This window comes from Phasianus colchicus, chromosome 3 (assembly GCF_987193195.1).
Source record: "Phasianus colchicus chromosome 3, bPhaCol1.hap1.1, whole genome shotgun sequence".
NCBI lineage: Eukaryota > Metazoa > Chordata > Aves > Galliformes > Phasianidae > Phasianus > Phasianus colchicus.
In genome coordinates, this window is record NC_143438.1 from 34760119 (window position 1) to 34787581 (window position 27463).

The 27463-nt window shown below is 37.8% G+C and overlaps 1 protein-coding gene and 1 long non-coding RNA gene across 4 annotated transcripts in view; one reads left to right on the plus strand and one right to left on the minus strand.

Annotated features, from left to right (window-relative positions):
• The window catches only part of GABBR2 (gamma-aminobutyric acid type B receptor subunit 2), a 446063-nt gene that overhangs the window by 354878 nt on the left and 63722 nt on the right, over positions 1–27463 (plus strand). The window lies entirely within an intron of this gene.
• On the minus strand, positions 24062–25413 carry LOC149918502 (uncharacterized). Of its 2 annotated transcripts, none has more exons than XR_016465532.1 (3): positions 25300–25413; positions 25071–25202; positions 24062–24582 (listed from the first exon to the last, which is right to left on the minus strand). It is a non-coding gene; the product is annotated as an uncharacterized LOC149918502 (long non-coding RNA). The 2 variants fall into 2 exon arrangements; XR_016465531.1 differs by having other exon boundaries at positions 25071–25205.

Sequence of the window (27463 nt, forward strand, 5' to 3'; positions counted from 1 at the left end):
AGAAACTTGAATTTTTAAATGAAATATATTAACTTATTTCTCCCATAGCTGCTATTTTATTTACAGTCAAAGATAATTCCTTTTCAGAATCCATGCCAATTAGATCATGCCAGCAAGTCTGGTCTCTCAGGTCTCTTTTTATTCTGCTTAATTTATCATTTCAACCCATTTGCCAGGCTTAGATGTGAGATTTATTGGCCTAGAATTGCCAAGATCAAGCTCTAGAGTTTTTAAAAATACAGGCGTAACTGTGGTTGTGCTTAAATGGGACTAAATTTTTAAGATTCATTTGTAAATACGTTTCTTTCCAAAACAGGCTTTTTTCTCCACCAGACGACAGTATTTAAGGGATGCAGAGGAAATGTAGCACTAATAGAACTATTTAATAGCTAAGGAAATCAGACATTAATATCTCTCAGACTCTTTTTACCTATACAGTGAAATTCCTGCAGGACAAAGCCTTCATACTAATATATAAATTATTATATTGAGAGTGACTATTACTTGAATGAAAACTGTGATCTGCCTTTTTAAAAGGCGTTTCCCACAGAGTTCCCAAAGATTACAGAGCATGAATGCTGAGCACCCAGAATCTCTACACGAATGCACCGTTTTTATCTCTGTGCTGTTTTCTCTGTCACCTCCTGCCATTAGGTTTTTACAGTTGCTGAAAGTTCTACCATACCTGGAAGTTCAGCTGGGGAGAAGTGTGTTGTTCTCAATGAATCAGGTGTAGGTTTCAATTGCTGCATATACAGTTTATTTCATTCTGAAGATCTGTTGAACTCAATAGAAATGGTAATAACAGAGTCCAAGGGAAATTTCATCATAAATGGAAACTGTCACTATTGAAAAAGGAATGTGAAAAATATCTCATTCACATTGACTAACAAAATCTCATTGCAGAATTATAGTGCAAGACTTGGCCCATCCAAGTTCACTCAGCAGTTCAGAACTGAGTCTACCTATCAGTCTTAATTAAAGAATTCTACTACAGTAACAAACGAAGTTAAAGCAAATTAATGAGGCAATGTTTTTATTCAGGTGTTTGATATTGTTTCACTCATCTTGTGCACAAGCTGTATACTGGCTATTTGATCCCAGCAAATTTTAAATACATTCTCATCACTAAACTCAAGCAAAGTGTGGGGGAGGTGGTAGGCTTCTGTGGGAAGGCTCTGGTAGCCATGGCACAAATTCATGAAATATATAATGTTTTAAATAATTACGCCTAGCTGATTAAATTAAAGACTAAGGATAATTCAGCATTCACTTGCATCTGTTGTTTTTTGTGCAGTCCTGTAGACATGTCTGATGAATTTAGCCAGAAATGACACATTACTTTTGTAACTTCAGTCTTCTCTCATTAGCTAGCCCCCTGATATTTCAGCATAGCTCATGCTGGGATGCCTTAAACATTCATAGTATAGCTTACTTTTATGGTGTCATTGTTTAACAACTTCACCACAAAGAAATAGAAAAGAATCTTTCAATATGGATGGCAAATATTTCATGCATGCAGTCCACAAATGCTGCAGATTAATGTCAATAGCATTTCTATATATAATTAATAATAACAAAAAATATTTTGTTTATATCTCTTAAATGTGTAATAAAAGCTTGATTTCTGTCATGGCTTGCAATAAGGCAGAATATTAGTGAGTCTTAGGACTACTTACCTCAATCTATTCTGATTAAAGAATGTGAACGAAATAAATTGTGATGGAGGGCTATCTTCTACTAGCCAATTTAGTGTCATCCCTTTATTTGAGATTGCTTGTGGAGCAATATACCTAGTAGCGTAATTGTTATTTACTTGGATAAATATCAGTCATATATTTCTCTTGACCAGTTAGCCTATTTAAAGCAAACAGGAAATAGATATTTATTGTTTGCCAGCCCTTTTTTCTGTCTCATTTCACTGCATATGTTCTGGAACCCAGTTTTTTAGGCAAGCTGACTGCATTCATTCCATTTGCCATTCTGCCATCTGTGAAGTAATTAAGTTTTGATTTATCGCAAAAAAATCAAGAAGAATTACAGTAATTTTATTTGTTTCCCAGTGCCCTGAAAGATAAGCAGTAATACTGTCTCTCTTTAAGCCAGGAGCACACATGAACATTCAAATCTGGAATTTACTCACAGTTTCCTTTACAGCGTCCATTTGGATTTTATTGTGGCTGAAATTCAACTCTTCTTACTACAATGACTGCTGCAATGATTTGTATTTCTGTACCTGAGTTGAATGTAGACTTGAACTTTAATGTTGAGAGTAGATTAAATAATTTCCAAATTTTCTCTTTGTCCAAGCTTTTCGGAATTGTTGTGTTTACAATGTTTAATATACTTTGGGGTAGGAGAGAAGGATACTACCAGTTTTTGGCTGTAACATCCAGAATATTTATATTACTGTCTTCTTAAACAAGATGCTGCTAATCATCTGTACAGCATATTAGTTTTCAGTTAATAAAAACACCATACAGTGTTAATCACAAGCTACACCCTATTGTGCTTAAGAACTGGCAAAATATTATGTACCTACTGTGCTTGTACCAATTCATAGTCTGATAAACTAGCCTGAAGCATTCATGCAATGGAGACACCATACACAGACACTTCTCCAGTTTGGTACACTGATTGCCTTTCTCCACTGCTGCTTTGTTCCAATTGAGTTGACACAGGTTGAATTAATAAGTGTGATGGAAATGCTCCCTACCTGCAGAGACTTTCCTATCCTCAGCCTCAGGTGTTACCCCTTCCAAAGTAGGTGCAGCTGAACCGTGTAGGAAGTTTACGAGTCAGAAGATAGAAAACATGGCAGTCACTGTAAAGCTATTTTCTGCAGCAGTTTCAGGTTTCTGGTTTCTGCAGCAATTGTTTCAGGTATGGTTAAGCCATCTTTTGGCATGGGTTCAAGCATCTTACACTAATCTTCACTGTGAGTCAACAATATCAAAACCTTCATTGCAGCAACAATACTCTAGCAAGATTACTGCCTTTCCTTTAGAGCTGCTAATGCTGTAGAAAATGGTTCCTGGGAATGTAATTTCATGGCCTTTTTCTTACCATTTTTTTCTGTGGAATTGTCTCTTGTCTCAAGAACAGCTCTTTCAAATAGCCCTGTCTAATCCAGCTATTGATGGTATTTCTTTTGTCTAGTGAGTGACTGAACAAATGCTGTGGATGATAATTTGATAACTGAAGAGCTATAGTCTCAGACCAGTGGTGACAGCAGTCTTACCAGAAAGAAGGTTATAGTAGCAAAGGATCCATAAAACAGTTCTAGAGAACTGCGTGCCATCTTACCAGCTAAAAAAAAGTGAGAGCTGAACAGAGATAGGAGAGGTCTAAGCCAGAGAACAGATGTACTAAGCTATGATCAGGTAATTTAAAACTGTCTGTCCACAGGTCTGGAAGAAGAGTGGCAGAACCATTCTCTTTTATTCCTCCTCGAACTGATTTAGCTTTCATTAATAAAATGCAGACTTGTTTATGTATGTTACCTTACATTGTCCAGTTTGTAGTTCTTGAAAATGAGAAATATCTGAATATAGGTAGTGTTGTTGAGGCTACTGGATGGGTACCTTGGAACTGCTGGGGCCAACAAGCTGGCATAGTATTAGCTGTTTTAAGCTTTTGTCTCCCACCTCTGTCATAGAAGTTATTTATTTGTTCATACTTCACACTACCCAAGCCAAAGTAAGTTTTTTTCCAGAGATTTAGTTAGCATTGGCGTAATGATTTCAGAAGGCAAAGAGCTCATTTCTGTAACATCTGGTATAGTACAGTCCAATCCTCCCAATTTGTGTAAATCCTTCTACATTTTAAGTCCTCTGTAGTATTTTAATGCTTGAAACATTTATTACAATTAGCAAACTCTAGTAATGCACTGTCTGGTTCTTTCTTTATATGAACGTGAGTACTGCTTTTATTGAGCCTGAAGGATATAACCTTTTGAGCCATTCACTTCTGAATAGTATGAAAGTGGTGGAGTTTTGTTCTACTGAGCTGGACTTACTGCCACACTGATTTATCAGCCATACTTTCGGCACTCAGCAATGGGATTGTTTTTTTGGTAGATACTGTTGGGAGTTACTGCAGAGAAATTCCACTGAAGAAAAATCCCTTAGGTATTGTCAACCTTGATGAATGATGAAATGATCTGAAGCTTGTAGGTTTTGTGGTTTTGTTTGACAGGTAGCATGTTAAATTTAATCATCTCAAGATGTATCTATCAGTGTTTTACTAATCTATCAACTAGATTTGCAGACAGTTTGCCTGACTTTCATTCCAAGATTGTCTTTTTAGGAACAGCTTTGCTATCTTTAGAAACAGGCTTTGTTTTTTAGAATAACTTAAATAATAATAGGCTTAATTGCATTGGATTATTCCAAGTGTTTCCCGGATGTACAGTAGAGCTAGCTACATGCAGAAGCCCAGAAAAGAAAGAAAATGTGTTTTCTACCTTAGGGTTTGTTTTCGTCTTCAATATTTTGTCAGTTATTAGCTGGCCTAGTTAAAGGTTAAAATATGGTTAAAATCCTGTATATTCTACCTACTGAAATCGCTGTTAAAAGCCTTGAATGTCTGAATGCTAGATATTAACATCAATCTCATTTATTCAATCACTTATCCAATAAACTTTTTGAGTATTTGGTATTAAATACCAGAGTGTTGTGCCTTATGTAGATACCTATACAGACATGTGTCCACTTAATTCTTACTATCATAAGTCCCAGGCTGTTTTGTCCTTAACCATCAGTATAGTGCCAAATATTGACCTGGATATCCCTCTCTTTGTTCATTGTGATGGATAAACTGTGACACAAAAAAAAAAAAAGCCTCTCACATTGCTGGAAATTCAAAAGATTTATAAATATCTTTATACATCCATTTACATCCATTTATTTATTTTTTATTGCCTTAATATTCAGCCAGAGTTTTCTTCACTACTACAAACAAGAGGATTATTCTAAATTTTGAACAGCTAAAAAAGCAAATGCACAAAACTAAACCAAACTTCCAGATTATATGGGACAAAGTTCTCTAAGGTCAACAACCATAAAACACTTAACCCAGTCAGAGAAAGATTCAGGGAGAATTCACAGGGAAGTAGCTTTAGCTCAAAAGAATCGCATGACTTACTTGAGAATGGAACAAAATTCCTTTGAACAATCCTATGTCATACCACGGCCATGAGAGTTGCATTGCACCTGTTTACTTATTAGACATTGGCTATAGTTTGGCCTTTTGCAGTGGTACATTTTGTTCTAGCCAGAGTTTTATATTTACTTCATAGATACTGATCCATCTTGAACCAGATGGCTTATCTATTTCAGGAAGGAACAGATTCAATACTTTCTTCATTTCTATTAACTTCACTATCTGAAGTTGTGGTAAACTTGGTGAATTTCATTTTGATCTCTTGAAACCAGTTTTCTCAGTAGCAATCATTGTCTATGAAAGTCAGCTTTCCTACAGAGTCCAAATGTGGTGACTTTAAAAGTTACAATATAAGGTTAATTCCTTTACTCATGCAGTAGCAAGGACCCAGAGACCAGAGCTCTTGCTTCTCTCGTCAGAGACTCTGTGGACAACTCTCAGTGACTATTCAGCACACTGTGCTAAGAGAGTGACGCCTGCATTTCTGTAAGCTGCAGAATAAATATCCCCTTCAGTACGTTCTTTCACATTATTCCTTTCAGTCCTTGAATGAAATACCATCTGGTTCTGATGATTTACTGTAATTGCGTCTCTAATTGCTCTAACTTCCTCCTTAGAGAGTTCAATCACTGTGAAAGACATATTCTGATTTACCACTAAATTTGCCTCCAGTATAGGAATTCAGTTATCAGGATTCCACTCTTTCTACATCTCACTTTATCCATAGTGTGTAGAAGAATAATGGCTGCCATGACGAAGCCTTTTTTCTGGCCTACAAGGATCCTGTTTTGAGTAAATACAGATGTTTTTTGTGGAAAATACCTTACACATTCATGGAAAATGCACAGCTCAGACAAGCAGAGAAAGAAAATAGATTTAGCATTCTAAACTATTGTGTTTATAGTCCATTTTGTTTCTCCCGTCTCTCTGGACTCAGGATTGACATTATCCACATTACTTTTTATATGAAATACTTTCCTGTATTTAATATCTCTGTCCCTGATAACGTTTTATTATCAAATCACTCAAAGTCACACTAACTTGCCCCACATTTTTAAGAAATCTTCTTGAAGTACTGAAAATGATGGGGGAGGGATTACGTACATATGTATTTCCAGCTTTGTGCATGCAGTACATGTTTCTGGCCCTGTAGTTGTGGTGTAATGCATCATTACTCATAGATAGTTGTTGAACATTTCAGTTAATGACAGAAGATCCCACTGAAAGTTTAAAGCTCTTTGTGCTCTCTATAGAGAAATACCTATTCTCTATAGACTTCAAGCCCATAGGTAACTTTTGTTCCATTTTTATATACAAACCAATAATGAGTGCTGTAGTACAGAAGGATCCTGCAAACTAAAAAACAAGAATCTCTTCATGAGAAAAAACAGTATGTTTAGCTAGGTTAATAAGAATCCTACCTCTTGCTTTCCACATTTTGAAGTTGCATTTCTCATTCTCACAGCATTTGAAATGATTTGCAAATAAGTTTTTAAACCACTGCCTCTTAAAGAAGAAGCGTATCTTACTTGGATCTCAGAGCTACAGAAGAACTTTCTTTTGCTAGCTGTTACTGAACATCCTAGAGAAAATGGGAGGATATAACAAACAGCTGTTCAGTTTATCCATCAGTTCAGGCTGGTGTTTTCAGCCTTGCTCATGCTTATTAGGGTCTCGGGATTTGTCATTGTAGTTGTTTTGTAGCTCTTGATTTCAGTTCAGTTCTTGGTGCCATTGGAGCAGCTTCCACAAGTTTTTAGGTTGATATCATTAATGTGGTCAGCATAAATCCTTGTATCAAAGTGTATTTATAATAATTATCCACATGACTTCACTTGCAAGATTTCACCTGAAGCTACTTCAGATCTGGCTGCCAGTCTAAAGCACCATATGGACACTGGTAGTATCACTTCTCTAGCATTCCCTTCATACAGGAATGGTGAACATAAATACAGTCTCAGTGTCATATCCCCTTGCCTTCAAATACATGATCTTAACAGATGCCTCAACACATGCAAGTAGAAGGCATATGGGCCCTCAGTAGTCCACTCTTCCTGTAAATGTATTGAAACTCAGAAAATTCAGTTTGTCTGCAACTATTTCCTTTTCTCTAAAGAAAGAGCCACACTTAGCATCCTGACAGGCTGCACAATGCTTGTTAGGTGGGTCGTATTCACTGTGTAGAGGAGCAGTTTTCAATTTTATACATTCAACATGAATAACTTGTACAGTAGAGCAATTTCCAAGTGTAAATAACCACCCACCAGAGTATTTAAATGGTCAACAGTCCCCATGCTGCTCGGTAATGTGAAAGGTTAACCCAGCTAGTAAAAGAAAGAGCATGAGTTGAAAGCATACCATTTCATGCCATTAGAGGCCATGTTGCCAGCCCTCTGTGAGCTGCCCTCTGGCATTCTTACAAAAAATTATACTTATTATTTGAGTCCAAATTTATTTACCTTTAAAAAATGACAGTCATTCAAAATGTTTTGTCCAGTTGGACTCTATTATCTGTTTTTCTATCTATACCATCACCTCACTGTGCTTATAGAGGGACTTAAAGTGAGAGAGAGAGAGATTGTTAGAAACTTTATCTTGAAGATGGGACATTTGAAGTCCTTAGATGTACTCATTCAACCAGAGTTCTGTATGAGGACACAAATATTTCAGAAAACTGTTGTTATAGTAAATTAAGTGAAAAAATGAATGTATCATCCACTTGGACTGATGGGAGGAGGGGTTACATAGGTAGGTCACTCCAAAAGTAATGCCTCCTATTTATTTCCATGATAACTACAACAGATAAAAATAATGCAATAAGTCTCTTTAACAGAGCAAATTCTCATATACAAAGTACAACATAGTCACCACCATTAGCTAATTCACCTGGATGAGATTATTGAGATGCTCTTCATTTCATGAAATGACAAGTGTTGTCTCACCTTTTAAGCTATACCACTGCTACAAAGATATTTATATTGTAGTCATTATTGTACTCAGAATAATGTTGACATTATTATAATCATTATAATAGGTTAGCTATTGTATTAGTTAAGAAATCCTTCCCAGACAAGATGAATATATTGCTGTGATTTATGAAGCTCTTATTTTTTCTGGATTTAGATTTTAAATGCACAGGAAAGCTATTCTCAAATCTAAAATCATTGTGGTCTTTATGGGAAATTAACACCTATTAGTGAAGCAAATATATATATATATTTTTCAAAACAGTGACTGTTCACTATTTGTTCTCATTTTTTAAAAACATTAATTACAGTAAATTCAGACTGTACTCGTGAGATAAATCAGAAAATACTATTTCTCTGTCTTCATAAACATCTTGGTACTTATCCATATATGTGTATTCAAAAACGTAATAGCATTTATCTGGATTTTTTTTCAGCAAATGTGGGCATGGAATATTTTACACTGAATGGCTCAACATTGTGACAGATTAAAACCTATGAAATTTATAAATAATTCACACTTAATAAAGAGAAGAATACATGCTGGCAGAAACCTAAGAGTTATGGGCCCCCTCTCTTAAGATACAGAGATAAAACGTGATTTGTCTTCAGGCAAGAATAATTGAAATGTCATCCAAGATCCATGCACCTTGACCTCTTTTACTAAGTACCATACCAATTGTATGACAGGTGCATTTGAAATATTAAATTTTGATGTAACTGGGAAGTACGAGTAGAGCGAGATGCACACATCAGCAGAAATGAGAGATGCAGCTAATCTACCAGGAGCAAAAAGTGTTCCACTTGCTTCAGATGAAGCACCAGACCAGACAGCATATCATTGAAATGGTGATGGCTACAAACAGCTTCTCTGATGGAGTGATGAATTCTGTCAGTCTTTCTACAAGCACATGGAACAGACTCACTGGACTTAGATTTGAGGAGTAAAGTGGATTTAATCCAGAAGTAACTGACAGCATGAGAGATTGGAGGGGTCAGAGGGGAGAAGCAGAAAGTGCTTTCTTAGAAAAGTAATTTTTTATTCAACATAACTAAACCAATCTAGATGAGCCTTCCCGAGAGTCAGAGTAGATAAAATATTCAAAGAGGCTATTTTAATCTGGTCTCTGTCTATTCTGTATAAATCTGTTTTTAATCTGTGTTCCCTTCCCCAATATAAATAATATAGGAGAAAGAGAGAGGGTGTAGCTGAGATGAAAATACAGGGCCATAATTCCTTAATGGTCTCAAATCCAGACTAAAAATTGAATGCCAAAATTCTGAAACCACTTTTTAAAACTGTTGCTCATCCTCCATCTAATATCTCCTGTGCAGAATGGAGAGGAGGAGTTCCTTGCTGGGTGGAGAAAAACATTTTGCTGGCTTTTGAGGTAAAAAGGGATTTTATCTGGAACCTCAAAATGATATATTGTGATATATTCATCACATAGATAAAGGCAGGAATTTAACCCCACTGCAATTTAGAAGAACAATATATACAGTAATATGCATTCAGTTAGCTAGAGCAGCTCTGCAGAAATGGAGACCATGTTGATTCTGGGCTGAGAATTACATTGCCAGTTGACTTAATGAGAGTTTGTTGCACACTAGCAGTATTGAACTATTCTACGTCACCTGAGGTCATTCATTAGTGGAACTGAATTTGACAAGGAATTTGAAAACTAACAAGAATGAATTCTAAGGTACATTTGTTAAAAGATAAAGATTGAGGAAAATGTACCCTCTTTGATAAGAGAGAAGGAATAACTGGCAACAACAGACATGGAGAAGGCTGAGGTATTCAACAACAAGTTCTTCGCCTCAGTCTTCACTGGCAGTCAGGCTTCTCACATCTCTCACACCTCTGAACCTCTAGGTGAGAGTCAGGGAAGCAGAATCCGCCCCCACTATAAAAGAAGATCAAGTCTGAGACTGTCTCATGAGACTGGTTGTGTACAAGTCTGTGGGACTGGATGACACACATCCCAGGGTCCTGAAGGAACTGGCTGATGTGGTTGCCAAGCCACTCTCCATCATATTTGAAAAACTGTGGCTGTCAGGCGAAGTCCCTGTTGACTGGAAAAAAAATGGAAATGTCACTCCCATTTTTAAGGTAGGGAGAAAGGAAGACCAAGGGAACTACAGGCTAGTGAGCCTCACATGTGTGCCTGGAAAGATCACAGAGCAGATACTCCTGGAAGCTATGTTAAGGCATATGTGAGACAAAGAGGCGTTCCTTGGCTTCACCAAGGGCTGATCATGCCTGACCAATCTGGTGGCCTGCTGTGATGGAGTAACGGCATCAGATAGACAAAGGAAAAGTGTCTGACATAGTCCAGCTGAACTTCTGCAATGCCTTTCATATGGTCTCACACCACATCCTTATCTCTAAATTGGAAAAATATAGATTTGAACTTATATGGTGAATAAGGAACCAGTTGGATGGTCACAGGCAGAGGGGTGTGGTCAATGATTTGATGTCCAGATGGAGGCTGGACATGAGTAGTGTCCTCCAGGAGTCCATCTTGGGACGAGAGCTCTTCAACGTATTTATCAACAGCTTAGATAGTGGGATTAAGTGTACCCTCAGCGAGTTTTCTTATGACACTAAACTGAGTTGATACCACAGAAGTAAGGGAAGCCATCCAAAGCCCACATGAACCTAATGAGGTTCAAAAAGGCCAAGTGCAGGGTGTTGCAGAGTCAGGGCAATCCCAGATATGTGTACAGACTGGGAGAAGAACTCAATGAGAGCAGCTCTGCAGCGAAAGACTTAGGGAGTTCTGGTGGACGAAAAGGTACAGAAAAGTCAGCAATGGGCTCTTTAGCCTGTAAGGGCAACAGTATTCTGGGCTGCATCAAAAGAGGGTTGGTCAGCAGGGATAGGGAGGTGATTGTCCCCCTCTACTCTGCCCTTGTGAGGCCCCATTTAGCGTACTGTATCCGGGCCTGCAGCCCCCAGTACAGGAAAGATGCAAAGCTGTTGGAGTGGATCCAGAGGAGGGCCATTAAGATGCTCAGAGAGCTGGAACACCTCTCCTATAAAGAAAGATTGAGGGAGCTGGGATTGTTTAGCCTGGAGAAAAGACTTCATTGTGATCCTCCTGTATAAAACATAATGCATAAAGGGGGCTTAAAACAGGAGAGGAAATGACTTTTTACAGAGTCTGCTAGTGATAGAACAAGAGAGAATGGTTTTAAACTATATGAGGGGAGATTTAGATTAGGTGTTAGGAAGAAATTTTTTACTGAGTAGGTTGTGATGCGCTGGAACTGGTTGCTCAGAGAAGTTGTGAATGTCCCATCCCTGGAGGCATACAAGACCAAGTTGGATGGAGCAGCCTGATCTGATGGAGGGCAAGCCTATACAGGGTAGAAGGGGCATCTGCTTTGCAACCCAAATACTCACCAGTGTTCCAGCAGTACGTATGTGCAGACATCTCCTAGAGTATGCAATGATCCTTTCAGGCATTTCCTAGTGGTGTTTGGAAGGTGTGAGCAGAAGCAATGGTTTTGCTATCCTGTGATGGGATAAAGTAATAGGAGACTGAAGGTGAGTCTGTCCCTCCACCATAACATCCTCCAGGGACAGAAAAAACGGTTTCTTTCTTCTGTTTTCATTAATCAGTACTACACACACCGAGCAGTTCTAATGCTTTGTGAGTCCAAATATCTTGTTTACTTATGCATAAATATTAGAATTCATAGTTACAAATTGAGTTAAATTAGGGCAGAGTAAGTTTTCTGTTAGGACCTGTGGCTCTGTGTGAGAGTTTTGGGCCTACAAAATATTACTGATTGCAAAATAATAATATTATTGATACAAAATAATATTACTGACTGTAGTCTGTTCCACACTGCTTAGCTGATTTGCAATATGAAAATAAAAAAAAGACCATAAGGTCAACAGACTAATTAAAACCTGAAATTAAAGAACAAATTCAAGCACCTTAACTGGATCTTGAGCAAAATTATGTAATTAAATCCCAAATTGTTGGAGACTTCTGTGCAGCTGTCATCTAAGATAGTAGTATTTCATTTGTTGCTTTAAAATCTTCCAGAACAGTAACAAGCACGATGAATTGTCTCAATCTTGACAGAATGGTCTAAACTCTTACCTTGTTTTGCCCTGGTATTTAATAAGGAAGTGTTCTTCCTCTTATTAACTTGACCAGACTAGTCCAGACATCAGCAGGTTTGACTCTGGTAAACTTAGACTTGCAAGAAAAGTCTTTGTGACAGCTGCCCCTATCTTGTAAAACAAAACCTTTTATATAACACAAGATGATGGTGAATTGGGACACCAACTTCAATTCCCTCCTCAGCATTTAAACTCCGCATTCAAAGATCAATGCCCTAATCACCAGGCATTGACTCTTTGTTGTAAGAACATTTCTCTGTCTCCTGGAAAATTATGTCACTTTGCATTATTGGATTGGAGACACAAGCTGTCTTAACGGATGATTGATCACTGATCTCAAGGTTATTTTTTTCATTTTATTCAATCAAGTAGTAGGCAGTTCCGCTCTCACCCTGGTCAGTGCTCGAAGATACCAATTTTTATGTGAAAATGGAGGACCATTTCTTTCTTCAGCTTGGTTTTTAAAGTAAAATTCAGGAGGTGTGTTTGAGAAGTGGTTTTCAGGGGTGAACATATAAACAGAGAAAGTGTAATCTATATTATGTGCCTGAGAGGTAAAATTTGAAAATCTTACTGTCCTGTTGCCAAATTCTAAGCAGCTTCATTATACTAATTGCTTTGGTTCCCATTTGAGGGTGTGAGGATTTCTATCAACAACTACATAACTAATTTAGCCACCAAACCTGTGAAGTTAGACATCCCATATCAGCCTTGACTTTTGGGATCATCATTTATTTGATCCATCCTTGGGAGTGCATTGCTGTTAGTCAAATTAACTTTATGAAATGCAGGGTTTTTTTTATTCCTTCTTATCTATCTAATAAATTGCAGTCTTAAAAAAGAGTGAGAGTCTGGCCTAGAGAGTTAAATTTATCACGACATTAATCTGACCATGTTTTTACTCTACTTAAAGTTTAATTTGATTCTTTCTCTCTAATAAATCTCATTTTAATTACGACAGCCCAAAATGAATTATAGGGACTGTTACTGAATGCTCATTGTTGGATATTTCAGAGATATAGAAGCTGACTCCTGCCCTCAAGTGAAGTAAAGACAGCATAAGGGCATAAATATTGATGGATATGAGACTACATATTCTAACATGAAATGGAACTATGAAGCTCCTACCAATAGGTCATGTGTAGTAGACTTTATATTGGTTATGAAAAAAGCTTATAATTTCTGTAGGGAGTAGGTAAGGCATGCTGTCAGTTTCACTTAGAATTTATTTGCAATGGCCATCCATGCAGCTACCACATGACAGTATAGCATAGCTGGAATCGTATGTACAAATTCATGTACAGATGTGAAAGTACCGCATTACAGCTTTGTCAGTGAATTTCAGCATTCACCTATAACAATCTGGCCATTGCAGTCAATCACTTTTCCTCGTCTTAGAAGAAGGCTCTCAATGATGCCAAACTATACAAACAGCAGTCAGTTATGCTTACTAATTTGCATTAGCTTAAAACAGAGTTGTTCAGATATACTTGAAGGCAGAATTGAGTCCATAAAGGCCCCATTCCTGCAGAATGTGATGTGCATATAAATAACTCATTCTACAAAGATTCTCATTGACAGGATTAATTTTATGGCCAGATGTACAGTTTTGGAAATTTGACAGGAGGAAAGTTTTTTGAACATGAGTCGCATGGCATTTCACAGCTACAAAAAAAAGTATTCAGTAGAAGTTCCTGTATTTGAATTCCAGAAATCAAAAACAAACAAAAAACATCATATTTCTTCTTCTTGAAATATAGCTGCATGTATACCCTTTGAGTTTACCAATAGATATTGCCAGATACAAACCAATAAATTCCTGTAAAGGTACATGCTTCCATGTTCTAAAAGTACATTTTCATTTAAAACTCTATTAAGCATAAGGGATCACAAACCTCTAAAGTATTTATTAAACTCTATGAACTACATAGATGAGAAAAAAATATTTCTATTCCAGCATTGCGCAGTCAGTGCTGTATATTGTGGTATAATTAAAACCAGTTACTGAAGTGGTGATAAGGTCAGAGTTAGTATCTCTGTTAGAATAAGAACTTAGCGTTAACTTTTCCCTAAAGGAACAGGCTCACAGGACTGGAATTTTAGATAAAGGGTATACTGACTGTATGAAGCAGTTGCAAATGGTAGAATAATCAGTAGAACTGTGAAAAGATAAAAAGCAGCAGCAACTGATTGCGTTATAAGTTGATGCCATCCAGTGGTTCAGCAGAGCATCCAGGGACAGGCTCTGAGTAGTGTCTGTTTACAGATTAGGCTACAGAATTGCTCCTTATTAATATTAGCATTCTAACAGAATTTGATTAATTTAATGATAATCAGTTTAATTCTGTTCTAACCTACTGTTATGCAATACTCTTCACGTATGCTTTGGCTTATATACATATTTTTATGTACAGGAATATATTGTCCCACATGTGTTTTGTGTCTGTGTGCATGTACAGACAATAGAGCTGTGTGGTACAGTTTCCACATGAAAAGGCACTCCTCAGAGGATTGCTGAAGAAAAAGCAGAATGATTTTGCTGAGGTGAATCAGGTTGAAAATATGCATTCCAGAAATGAAGCAATTGCATCAGTAAACTCCCCATCTTATCAGATGTCTGCAAAGGGAAGACATACTAAAGTAACTGAATGCAGGTTAAGAAACCTAGCACACCATTTAAATCCTTCTGCAGATCATAATATTTCAATTTATTTATGTGGCCTCTATTTATAAAACATGGGAATACCAAAGGACTTTATATAACATGAGTTTCAGATTGATGCATTGCATTGCCCAGATGCAGGAAAAAAAACCCATCCTTTAGATGTTAAATTTATAGTAATCAGTAAGCAGAACTGATACTCTGATTAGCTTCAAGTTAGCAAATCAGTGCAAAGTAATAAAAATTGAACTCAAGCTCTGGCAAGTAGTCTACATGTCAGTGTTTTATAATGTGCAATTGTAATATCCTCCAAAATATTATTCTTTTTTACAACTTGAATTCTTCAGTTTAATGCTAATGAGATTGTTGATTTAGAACGGGAATACAAGCTTCATTATATCCTCACAGTAACAAAACACACCTGAAGGAAGGTACTAGTGCATGGAAATACATTGTTAATCATCAGATGGATTACCACGAAGCATGGTACAAATAGCAAGATACTTAGGGGAAAGTGAGAAGACTGGATTATATCCTGAGTTTGTGCTGACTTGCAATGAGTATCATACCTGCAAGCAAGTCTGAAATAAGAAGATAAACCACCATCTGAGTTTCCTTATCCACAGAGTTCTTATTCATAAGGAGCCTTAAAGAGAGCATCTGACACCTGTGCTCCTAGGTGTTTCAATTGCTTCGGTTAAGTGGAATTTCTTCTTCACCAATGTTTATTCATAAGAGCCATGGTGTAATCTTGGGGAGATCAGAGCCATTCAGAAACACTGATGTTACCCATTGCCTTATATTGGCCCAGCTTTCACTTCACCTGAAAGTAATAGAACTGGAATGTAAGGTTTTCTTCTATAAACATTCAAATTTTCATCTCTTTCAAAAATTTTAATGGGTTAAGCTTCCTACTTCTACTCCTTCAAACCCCCATCTTCCTCCTCTCCATTGGACAATCGTTGTCTTCCTTTCTGAAAAAGAGAAGTGGTAAAGCATCCTCGAGTGCACTAGTTATAAAGAAGCCTTTTGAATACTTAATTATTGCAGCTTTTCTGTCAACTTGTGTACCAAGCAGTGCACAGTTAATTTAAGGAGAGCCTTCTCCCAGCTTGTCCACAGCATTTCACATACAGGCCTAAGGTTTGTGTGTGTCTGTTAACAGGGAAGTGCCTTTTCTCATCTAGCAATTATTACATTTTTCTCACTAATCTCAGCCATGAGCATTTAAATTTTTCTTTGATCAACTGTCTTGTCTTCATATCACTTGTCTGAGATCTGAGGCCAAAGAAACATGACTGAGGAAAGGCTTGTGAGCTGGCATTAATGTGACTTAACTGTTTGAATAAATTTTGATTGAATTTAGCACTTTGTTATCTGGAAATGTAGATAGATCATTTTCATTGGGGAAAGTAGCCTCTCAGAAAAGGACCGGGTGGTACTCATCAACAGCCAGCTGAACATGAGACAGCAATGTGCCCAGGTGGCCAAGGGCATCCTGGTCTGTATCAGAAGCAATGTAACTAGCAGGACTAGGGAAGTGACTGTCATCTTGTGCAACACTGTGAGACAACTCCTTAAGTGCTGTGTTCAGTTTTGGGCTCGTTGCTTCAAGAAGGATATTGTGTTGCTCGAGCCTATGCAAAGAAGAGCAGTGAAGTTGGTGAAGGGACTTGGAAACAAGAGTTATGAGGACTGAGGGAACTGGAGTTGTTTAGTCTGGAGGAGTCTGAGGAGAGACTTCATTGCTCTCTTCCTACAAGGAGGTTGCGATGAGGAGTATCAATCTCTCTTCTCAGGTTACAAGTTGATGGGATGAGAGGAAATGATTTTTGGTTACACCAGGGGAGCTGTGTATGGGATTTCAGGAGGAATTTCTTCAGAGAGGGTAATCAAGCATTGGAATGGGCTATCCAGGGAAGTGGAGGAGTTTCCATCACTGGAGCTATATAGGAGCTCTACTGGAAGTGGCACTAAGATACTCAGTTTAGCGATGGGAACTTAATAGCTCAGGTTGATGATCTGGAAGGTCTTTTTCAATCCTGTGATTATATGATGAACCCTGTGATTTTATGACTGCATACCACAGGAAGTTTCTTGCCTTCCCTAATCCTTCCAGAGTAGCAGTGGGAATCAAGGCACACCATTCTGAATACTGGTTAACACCAAACATTCTACAACACAGTACGTTCAAAGCATTCAGATTTTTTGTGGTGATGTTAAATGTTTTGTTAATGAAAATTTTTGGTTTTTTATTGTTGTTGGGTTTGTTGCTCTGTTGCTTTATTAGCTGTTTTTCATTGTATTTTTTTTTTTCTTTTTTGAGAATGACACTTGTAAACAATATTGTCTGAAGCTGAAGCACTTTCTAGTTTATTGTCTCTAAAGTCTTTGCTGTGCTGTATGAGCTAATTAAAACTGTTGACTTTTTTAGAAGTTATAGATTCCTCTCTCTACTTTTATTTAGTCAGGCTGAACATGAGAAACATTTTGAGGTAACAACTGATCTATGATTGGGATTGCTGCAGCGAGATCTCACTGGATTTCTTGTTCAGTCATGTCAGGCTGCATTGTCCAAACAGTGAGAGGGTTTAAATTCCTAAACACTCACAATGTGAGAAGACAATTGGCGAATGAAGGCTAAAACATACAATCAGTGTTTTTGTTTTGCTAATCGTTGTTGGATGTTTGCAGATAAGTCCATAGCAAACTACTTTTGTTTGGCTAATTCTGTTTAAGGATTATGAAGACAGATCTTCCTGAGGAAGAATTTGAAAGAGGATAAGAAAAGGAATTTGTGGTTTAATTCAGAGGAAATCAGAAATGTCTCTTTACAGTCCTCATTGCTTTCTCTTACAGAGCAAAGAAACAAGACAGGCTTGGAGTGCAATTGTAATAGCAGAAGGAACAAAAAAACAAAAATCCAAACACAAGAGCAGGGATGGGGAACACAAGTTCTTGTCATCATATGAAAAACTTGTAGTTCAGCTAAAACATAACATGTTATTTACATTATAAATTGCTGACTTTGACCTCAGGCATTCAGGAGTGCTTTGACTATGATAGAAATAATCAGTATTTTGTAAAAGACTTTTAATCACAAAATATAAGTTGCAGAACAGTCACCCTGCTTTCAATAGCCAAAAAGTTACTGAAATAAATTTGTTAAATAACATTTGTAAGCACACAGCTAATAACAAAGTGATATGAAACAGCCAACATCAGTTTGTCAGTATCAAATCAAATCTGGTTTCCTTTTTGACTGCAGCTGGCCTAGTGGAAGCAAAAGAGGCAGTGAATGTGTAATAGTTGGTCTTTAATAAGGCTTTTGATGTGGTATTAGCACACATTTTCATAAGCAACTTAGGGAAATGTTCTAGATGAAATTGCCATCTGGTGGGTGCACCCACTTGTTGCAGCATAAGAAAAATTAGTTATGGGTAGTTAATTGACGAACTGGGAAAATCTTTAATATAATATGCTTTGCAGACTTTTCCTGTGTTTTGTTCTAGTTTCTTTAATGAGCACAAAATAGACTTCAAAAAGTTGTGATTTTTCTTTTCCTGCAAAAGAGAAGGTAATTAAATTCAGAAGTCATGGTCATTAGAATAAGTGGTTTGAAATCAATGAAATAACATTCAATAAACATGAAAGAAGTATTACAATTATAAAGAAAGAATAAAATGTTGAAACAGAAAATTTGTAATAAATATGATAATATGTACAAAAAAAAAAAGGCAGCAGATTGTGGTGGATCACAAGCTGCAATACATGAATTTTGCAGTTTAATGCTGAAAAAAAATTGCAATAGTTGTATGTGAAAGATGGCAGGTAGGAGGTGTTTTATTTTACATGTGACATTTTAACTAGAGCAGGATGTCTCTGAATTCAGGAAAAGCAAAACAAACTGCTTAGAGACAGGATGAAAGTAAGAAGGGGTGTAAGGTTTAGAAAGTGTCTTGTAAGGGACATTTGAGGATTAGCTAATTTGCTGCAGCATCTTTGTTCTACACTGAACAAATGAGAAAGATCATCATAAAAAGAACAATGAAATATTAAAAGATTATTGTAATAATAAGAAATCAGAATTTCCTCCTATCTTCTGCAGATAGGACAATAATAATTAGCTGAATTTACCTGAGAGACAGTTAAGTTAGATCCCAGGAAAAAGTTAATGTAGAGACAGACTGTGCTGGGACATTTTAACTGTGTTGTCTCCTTCACTGGAGATTTCCAAGGCTGCATTAATAGCATAAGCAATCTATGGTGAGTTTAGTTTACTTCATCCTGCCTGAAAGGTTTCTTTCAACCTAGCTTTATGTGATTTCTGCTTAGTCATGAAAATGGTTAAAATTAGTACTTAGGTAGATTCTAGAAAATAGTGCTTATGTGTATTCTGGCAATAGCATCTATCTGGTAGTAGTTTGCTGAGCAGACTTCTGGACTAAAACTGAGTTGGGGAGGGGAAATGGCCTGGCCCAGCATCTTGGAAGTGGTGGGCTGCATTGGCAAGAAAGCATGATGAGTGTAGTGGACAAAGCAGAGCCTGACAATGACAAAACTGCGTGGAGGAGACCCTCATCGAGTGTTATAGAGAAAGCTCTCATACTTCCTGTGAAGTCAGCACTTTGGAGCACCTCACTGAAACATCTTTACACTAATGCATGCATACAGCATGGGACAAAAACAGGCATAATTGGAAGTGTGTGTGTGCAATTGCAGGGCTACAACCTCACAGGCATCAAAGAGATGTGGTACCACTTTAGGAAGATTAGGTGAGGAGAGGTGTTAGGGAACTCTTAAGTCATGTTCTGAACCAGTGATTGAGCACCTTGGCATGGCCAGCCATAGGAACACAGATACAAGCAATTCACCTGTGCAACTCAGGGTCAGCTTTTCCCTAACCTCATTTAAGGGCTGACAGCCAAGAGGGAAGCATCCCTACTTGGAAATTTGCTTCATTTGAGGAGTTTCCCAGCAAGCTCTTGTCTTCAGAGAGGTAAGCTCTTCCTTTCTTATTACTGGATTGTGACTAATACTTTTCTTGGCTTTTCCTAAAACTGGTTAGAGGCAACTATTTATCTCTATTTCATACCATACAAGAGAGATTTCCCCTCTTCCCTTCCTACTCCCCCTCAACAAATGCAGCAGCACCTGGACTGCAGCAGGAGAAGCGTTGCTGCTAGGTTAACGGAGGTGGTTACAGCAAGTCTGGAGTGGTGTGCGCAGTATGAAAGAGATGTGAATGTACTGGAGCAAGTCTGGCAAACACATTAAAGAAAACATCTCTGATCTACGAGGAGATGCTGACAAAGCAGTTACTGTTTTGCTTTATGATAGGAAAGTTTGGGGCAGATCTTTTCCTTATGTGTAAATACATGATGGGAGGAAGTAAAGAAGGTAGAAGCAGTCTTCTCAGTCCAGAAGCCCAGAGGATAGCAAGAGATAATGGGCTCAAAGTGAAATAGAGGAAATTCTATTTAAACGTCAGAAGAATCTGTCTTACGGTGAAAGCTGTCAAACATAGAATAAGTTTTGAAGTCTCCATCCTTCACAAAATATTCAAAACTCTCCTGGAAAAGGCCATGAACAGCCTGCTGTAATTGACCACACCTCCGATAGAGAGTTTAGGCAACGTGATTCTAAGAGGTTCTTTACCATCCTCATCCATTCTGTCCTTCAAACCAAAATCAAACTGTCATTGTCTGGTGAAAATATTTTTTTTGTGGTAGATTTTTTTTAGGTGTTGTTCTACATGGAGAAATTGGAGTGTTTTTTTTTTCTTTCTTTCTTTTCTGCATCATTTTCTTCATTTAAAATATGTCTTGCACATGAAAAGGCTATTTCATTTAGGAATTATCCTAGGCTATAAGTAGGAAAATTACCAATGTTAGATTTTGCTGAAGTTCAGGGTAGCAACTTGAGCTTGTATTCAAAATTTTTATGAATAATACTTCCTTGTAAGTGTTGTATTTATATTGTATCTTGTGCCTTTTCCAATCTTTTGCAGAAAAATGCAAAACATTAGTTTTAGCACAAAACACAGTAGTAATATGTCCAAAAAGTTTCAGTTTTGCTCAATTTAATGATCTTGCTAGTCATGTGTCTCTCTTGCACAGTCTACGAGTCTACTTGTTGCAGACATAAAACTTCAAGCATCTCCTGAATGCTGGTGAGGCCCCACATAACCAGTTTTATTTTCCCAAAAGTATGTTGTTATTGTGCAATGGGGATCTGATTTCCAAAAAAAGATGCCCACTAAGTGTGAGCTGACCTACTTTGGCTTGGCCATCCTAATCTCATCACTGGGCATAATAAAGAGTGTTCATCTACATCTAGTAGATATTTGTGGGACAGAGTGAAGATGAGAAGATCTGGGTGTAGACAGGTTATACTTGCAGAAGTATCAAATTATTATTCAAGAGAACAGTTTTCAGGAAGCTTAATTTGCTCAATGAAAGTGTCAATTGAGAGCATGGGTAATTTTCATCCTTCCATCCAGCAAGGAGATTAAACTAAAGGGGAATGGTGAATATAATCTGAATGACAGGAAAAGGTAACAGTCACTCATAATTGTTCTGGGTGACAGTATAATTTTTTCAAGAGTAAGCTCAGATGTCTGACAGGGATTTTCAATTGCACTGAAAAAGTGAGTGATTACCAGTCTGCCATTTATTATGATCATAACTGCTTTACAATTAAGTCAGACACTTGGAGGGGACAGATCCATGTTCCCAAGTTAGTTCTGTGTTAAATCAATAATTAAGTAAAATATAAATGAGGCATCTCCCAAAATTCTGTATCTATGCATAAGCTATATATTATAAACTAAAAAGTGCACTCTTTGTAATGTAAGGGTAAGAATTAAACATCTTTATTAAGCAAAGCACGGCTGTGGCTGTCTGTTAAAGCTGCAGGGGTAAAAGCCTGTCTTCAAAAAAATTAAGACATTTTAACACTTGCATTTGTTCTGCATTAGCATAAAAAGAAAACCATCTAATTTTAATGGCTTTTGAAACAATCCCGTTTTCAAATTCATGATGATCACGGCTCAGACTGGTTCCCCATTCTTGGGCTGCATCAGTTATAGCAGTAGCAGAATTAAGTAGCTATTAAGTGCTGAAGGCTGCTAATTAGCAACTGCCTAAAGGAGTTGTTTGCCAAGCTAAGCAGAGTACAAGAAAACTACAGCCAACGTATCTGCTTTGGTAGGAATAGTGGGATACCACAGTATTTATGATGATAATGAGCTGTTATGTACTAAAAGAATCCCAAACTGCCAAAATGTGTCTTGTCCTTAAATCCTTGCTACTGGCTGAATTGTGAAGTGTAAGTGAAGCGGATCTGATAATCTGGCTCACATGACTCCTTTACAAAGCAAACATTATCAATGTACACTTGATTTCCTGTATCCTCAAGGAAAATTGCTTTGGAAGAAAGGATTGCTCATGAGAGGCTTTCGTTAGCCTCTTTTTGAATGTTTATCTTCCTGGATCATGAGGCAAATCTTGTCTGTTAGGAGGGCTCTGCTATGTATCTCCTTTTTTGGGATACAAAAGGTAATTTGCACACATCTGTATCTCTGTTTTCATCATGTTTCCTTCTGCTGTAAACGTCAGTTTTATTGACAGCTATCAGCCTCTCTGATACTCTTCTGTTGGCTGGAGATTCTCCAGCTCTCTTCTTTGTGAGAGCATCTTCCAGAGACAGATTGAATGGAAGGGGTTGGAGGGTGACACTTGATCAGAGCTCAAAACCCCACTTTGATCAATTTTTGGTGGTAATTTGCTGTAACGTTTGCTGCCTAATACTGATTACATTACAAAACTGTGCTTAGTAAAGGATTAACCTCTACCACTATTAAAATATTGCATTCTTTGTGTTTGACCTGATTGTAAAAGGAATCAGGCTGCTGCTGGAATTGTTTCATGTGGGGGGGGAGTGGAAACAATTGAAGAATAGGGGCTATGTTTCAGGCCCTCCAGAGACCATACAAAAATAAATAAATACTCTGTCACTGTCAAGGATGGAAAACAAGTGCAGTCGAGAAAAAGATGCCAAATTCAAGGTATCTGTGTAATCTGCTTCACGGCACAATTGTTATGCAAATTGTAAGCTTTCAATGTTTAAGGGAAAAAAAACCTGTCTTTAACCACCAAAAAAAACTATCTCATGTAATGTTATGTGCTTCTGCCCTATGGAATTAGCCTTGCAGAGAAATGCCTCAAGGCAGAAAGAGATGAGTCTGAACTTGACCCACATCCAGAGCTTTTTGGGAACATGAACCCCATGGGCTGTTGGGTTGGTAACCATTAGAATTGCAGAAAGTTTTTTCTATTTTTCCTTGTGGCAAAGCACAAGAAATTTTAAAAAATAATAAAAAATAAAAAATGTGGAAGTTATGTTAATACATCTATATCACAATTTTTAAAGCACTTAAAAAAAAAAAAAAAAAAAAAAAGGAAATCATAGATTCATATAATTACAGAATCTCAGAATGATTTGGGCTAGAAGGGACCCCAAAACCCACCCAGCCTCACCCCGTGTCATTGGCAGGGCTGCCCCCCACCAGCTCAGCTGCCCAGGGCCCCATCCAACCTCGTCTTGAGCGCCTCCAGGGATGGGGCACCACAGGTTCTCCAGGAAAGGTGTTGGCAAATAATATTCTGGCATCAGAATAGTGAAAATAGATGGGTAGATTCAAGACCAGCTGGATTTTTGTCATAGAAAATAAAGAAGGTCAGCCCCCCTCCTTGAGATTTTCATTATTTTTTCATGAGCTTTAAATTTTCCATGCTTTTCAGGGTTTTGTTGGCTCCATTCTTGAAATATTTTGCCTTTTTTCAAGATGGTTTCATTGTCCTATTAATTTTAACAGAGCATGCCTTATTATTAAATTATTTGTCATGGCCGTCCTTCTTTGAAATTAGAAGTGAACTCATTCCTGACACTGCAGTCTGCTCTACATTTCATATTTTAAAAAATATGAGACCGATGTTTTTTTCGTTGTCTCCTTAGGTAGCCCTATCTCAAAATAAATAAAAAACATTTAAACATTTGAGTGCCTGCGAAGTCAAGAACATATGTATTTTACAGATACATAAAATAAATCTAAAGTAGAGATTAACCAAGGACATAAATGAAGTTTAATTACTGCATTTTCTTTAGCCCTTGTTCTTCAAGATAGTACTGAGAGAGAATCTTAATATTTCTTTAAAATGCTGTCAGCTGTAACTCCATGGAGTGGGCTTGGGTGAATGTGTGGAAACACACTCGCTGCTGGCAGAAAGCATTCCTGGGTCGCCCATGCTACCACCATCTGTGACATATGTGCTATTTGGCAAAGGGAGTTCTCTGTATTTCCTAGGAGGCCAGCCCCATCCCTGTGCTGTTGCCATGGCCACGTTCTCTCTCGGAGCATCCTTGAGTGGAGAAGAGTGCTATCATGTTGCTTCCCCAGGAGATTGTCTGTGCATTTTCCACTTCCTTGTGTGAAGTATCAGCGTGCCAGAAACATGGTTCTTGGTGGTGCATCCGCTACAACACAGCACTTACTGAGACTTCAGCAGTAGAAGCTCGCAAACCTGAGCGTCCTCTTCAGCTGCAGCCAGTTTTCACTCCTGTTTTAAGCACTGGATTTGGAAGCCTTCCTACTTTAAAAATAATATAATGATAATATAGAAACGTATTTCTAAATGTATGTACTCCATATGTAGCAATATCATGTAACACTTTATACTGAGGAGGTTGATTACTTTTGATTCAGGTTACCCTGGGTTATGAAAGTTGGGTTCAAATTTTAGGAGAAAATAACATTATCTCTTGTCTGGTTCTAGGCTTATCTCCTCATATGCTCACCACTTCAGTTTATTTCACAGCAATCCCACAATATCAGTAGATATTCCTATTTTTGTGATAATAGCTTTGGTTTCTCAGTAAATTAATCTCTTTGTTAGCTTGTTTGCTGATAACATTTTCTATCGTGAGCAGCTGCTCTGTTTAAGACTGAAATGAGGAAAATGTGATAACCTCACAAAGAAGCAATGCCAAGCTCGGAAATCCTCTCTCTTTGTCCAGGTTCCAACACTATAAAGAATCAGTACAAAAAAGAGAAGTGAAGATGAGAAAGGAAACAAACCTAGCTATGTCCAAATGCTGTAGCTCTCAAAGATTCTCTCGATGCTAAAATCTGATTAAATAGACGGAGGAGAAAAGGTGATGTAATGCTCTGAAGTAGGAAAACATCAAGTGCTCAGAGTTAAAGATTGTCCTGCTTCAAAATGGCAAAGAAAAGCATGATCATTTAAGGTTGATGCCCTGTGAGGCATTTTGCTCTATGCTTCATTTAAAGTAGTATTTGGACTCACATAATGATAGTTTTCTCTGCTGCACTGTTTTCAGATTTGGTTAACTAAGTGATGACTTTGATAATCATTGTTATCTTAAGTATGGGGAGATGGGGAAGAGAACAACACCTTACAAAATGCATGACACCACAATTGAATGACAATGTATTCTGTGATGAAGGATCAGGAATTTCCTGTCAGAGCAATCATGGAAACAGTTTAAGTAGCTATGGGGAAAGAGAGAGAGAGAGAGACGATTTTAATCATAGAATGGGCTGGGTTGAAAAGGACCATAACGATCATCTAGTTTCAACCCCCCTGCTATGTGCAGGGTCACTAACCACTAGTCCAGGCTGCCCAGAGCCTCAAGAGAAATGCAACTTTCAGACAGTAAGTGAGCTGCTTAAAGGTTAGACAGCATTATCCTTTAGCTGGAGTATAACTTGTGCACAAGATCTCAGTTGTATTATTTCCTGTGATAGACAAGCATGTGGCAAATTCGGGCATACATCCCTTTTCCAGCCATGGAGGGAAATGGAGTTGGGTAAACACAGGGTTACAGTCCCTCCAGATCCAGAACAATAATTCAGAAATTACAACCTCAAAATAAATAGAATTGAGTATGAGGCTTTTGCACTCTCTCCTCAGCTGAGCATCTGTTCAGCAGCTGAGGTGGATATTTAGATTCAAAAGAAAATCTGAGTAATTTTGATTATGCACAAGCTACTCTCTCTTCTGAAAAGGGATTTTTGCAATCTGCAATGCTCCAGCATGGAGAGCCATCTGGTGGGTGTCAGCTGCAATGCTTTCTTATGTTCATGTACGGAATCCTAAAGACTACGTTGCAGTGTCCCTTTTGTTATTATTCTTAGGAGTTCTGTTTGTGAAATCTTCATTACCTTCTGACTTTTTTCTATGCTGGTTTTTCTTTGTGTTTATGTTTAGTTTTCTTGGCATACCATTGTAGTTGTTCTTTGCCAAACAGCATTCACTGATGATGCTTGTTATTATGACAGAGATGGACAAAGTGTTTGAGAAAGAAAAGGGAATCACTTTGAAGAGCAATTTCACTTGCTCTGAAACATGCTCTGAAATAACTCAGACGTAGCACCAACAGTCTCACAGAAGGAAAGAAAAAAAAAAGATCAGCCAGATGCACCCGAGAGTTAGGGAAGGGAATTCAGTGTCTCTCTGACTGCTGCTCAGATCTTGGAGGTTTGGCACATTGGAAGGGACTCATCTCAGTTCTGCGAAAAACCCACCCTCTGCAAGATTGAAGGGTGGATGTACACTGAGGAGGAGGTACCTGCACTCAGATTATACAACGCCCTAAACAAAGGCGTCTTCACTCCTCCCTCTCGAGGCTGTTTCATTATATATTAAATGACAGTTACTAAAAATGAGAGCTGAGTCGGAGCCTTGTGGCTGGGGACATGTGCTGGGTAGGCAGGCAGCACACACCTCAGAGCTCACATGAGTTAATGACACCATTATTATACTTCTTATGTATTAACATGGTGAAGGACTATCAACAGGTGAAGTGCAAAGCTCTCCTCAATATGACGGCAGGGTGGGATACTTTCTAGGGTGGTAGGAATTGGGAATTCAGATCCCCCTCAAATAAAGGAGAGATCTGAGCCTGGGGCTCCTCAGCTGTGAACGCCTGAATGGTTGAATGAAGCCATCCTTTCTTCTTGGTTTGGTGAGTTCAAGCTTTCTTTAGCACTGATCTTTTAACAAGCTTCTGAACCAATGTTTTCTCTAAGGGCAACTGAAATGTTTTATTTAACAGAAAATAACTATTTAGTCATGGTAGGAGGAAAAAGTGGGGAAAATCTATTTGATCCAGATCGAATTTGGATGTTTGATGCAAATCTTCTTTGAATTAGCTAAGGTTAAAAAAATCTCACAGCCTAATTCTGAGTAAGGAATACTTAATAAAGTACCCGTATTCCTTCTAAAAGCATTCAGAAAATGCTCCACCTGTGATCTGCATTAGCGTTTAAAGAAAGTGTGTTAGAAATTCAGGCAATGAGCCATAAAATCTTGAAAACCAACAGAAGCTTCCATCAGAATTTTGAGAGTGCTGTAGCCTGTGGAATTTTTCACTTTGCAGGGAGCAGTGATAAGTAAAGCTATGTTGTTATCTTGTTTAGTTGCTTCAAATTCTCACCTGTATGTCAAT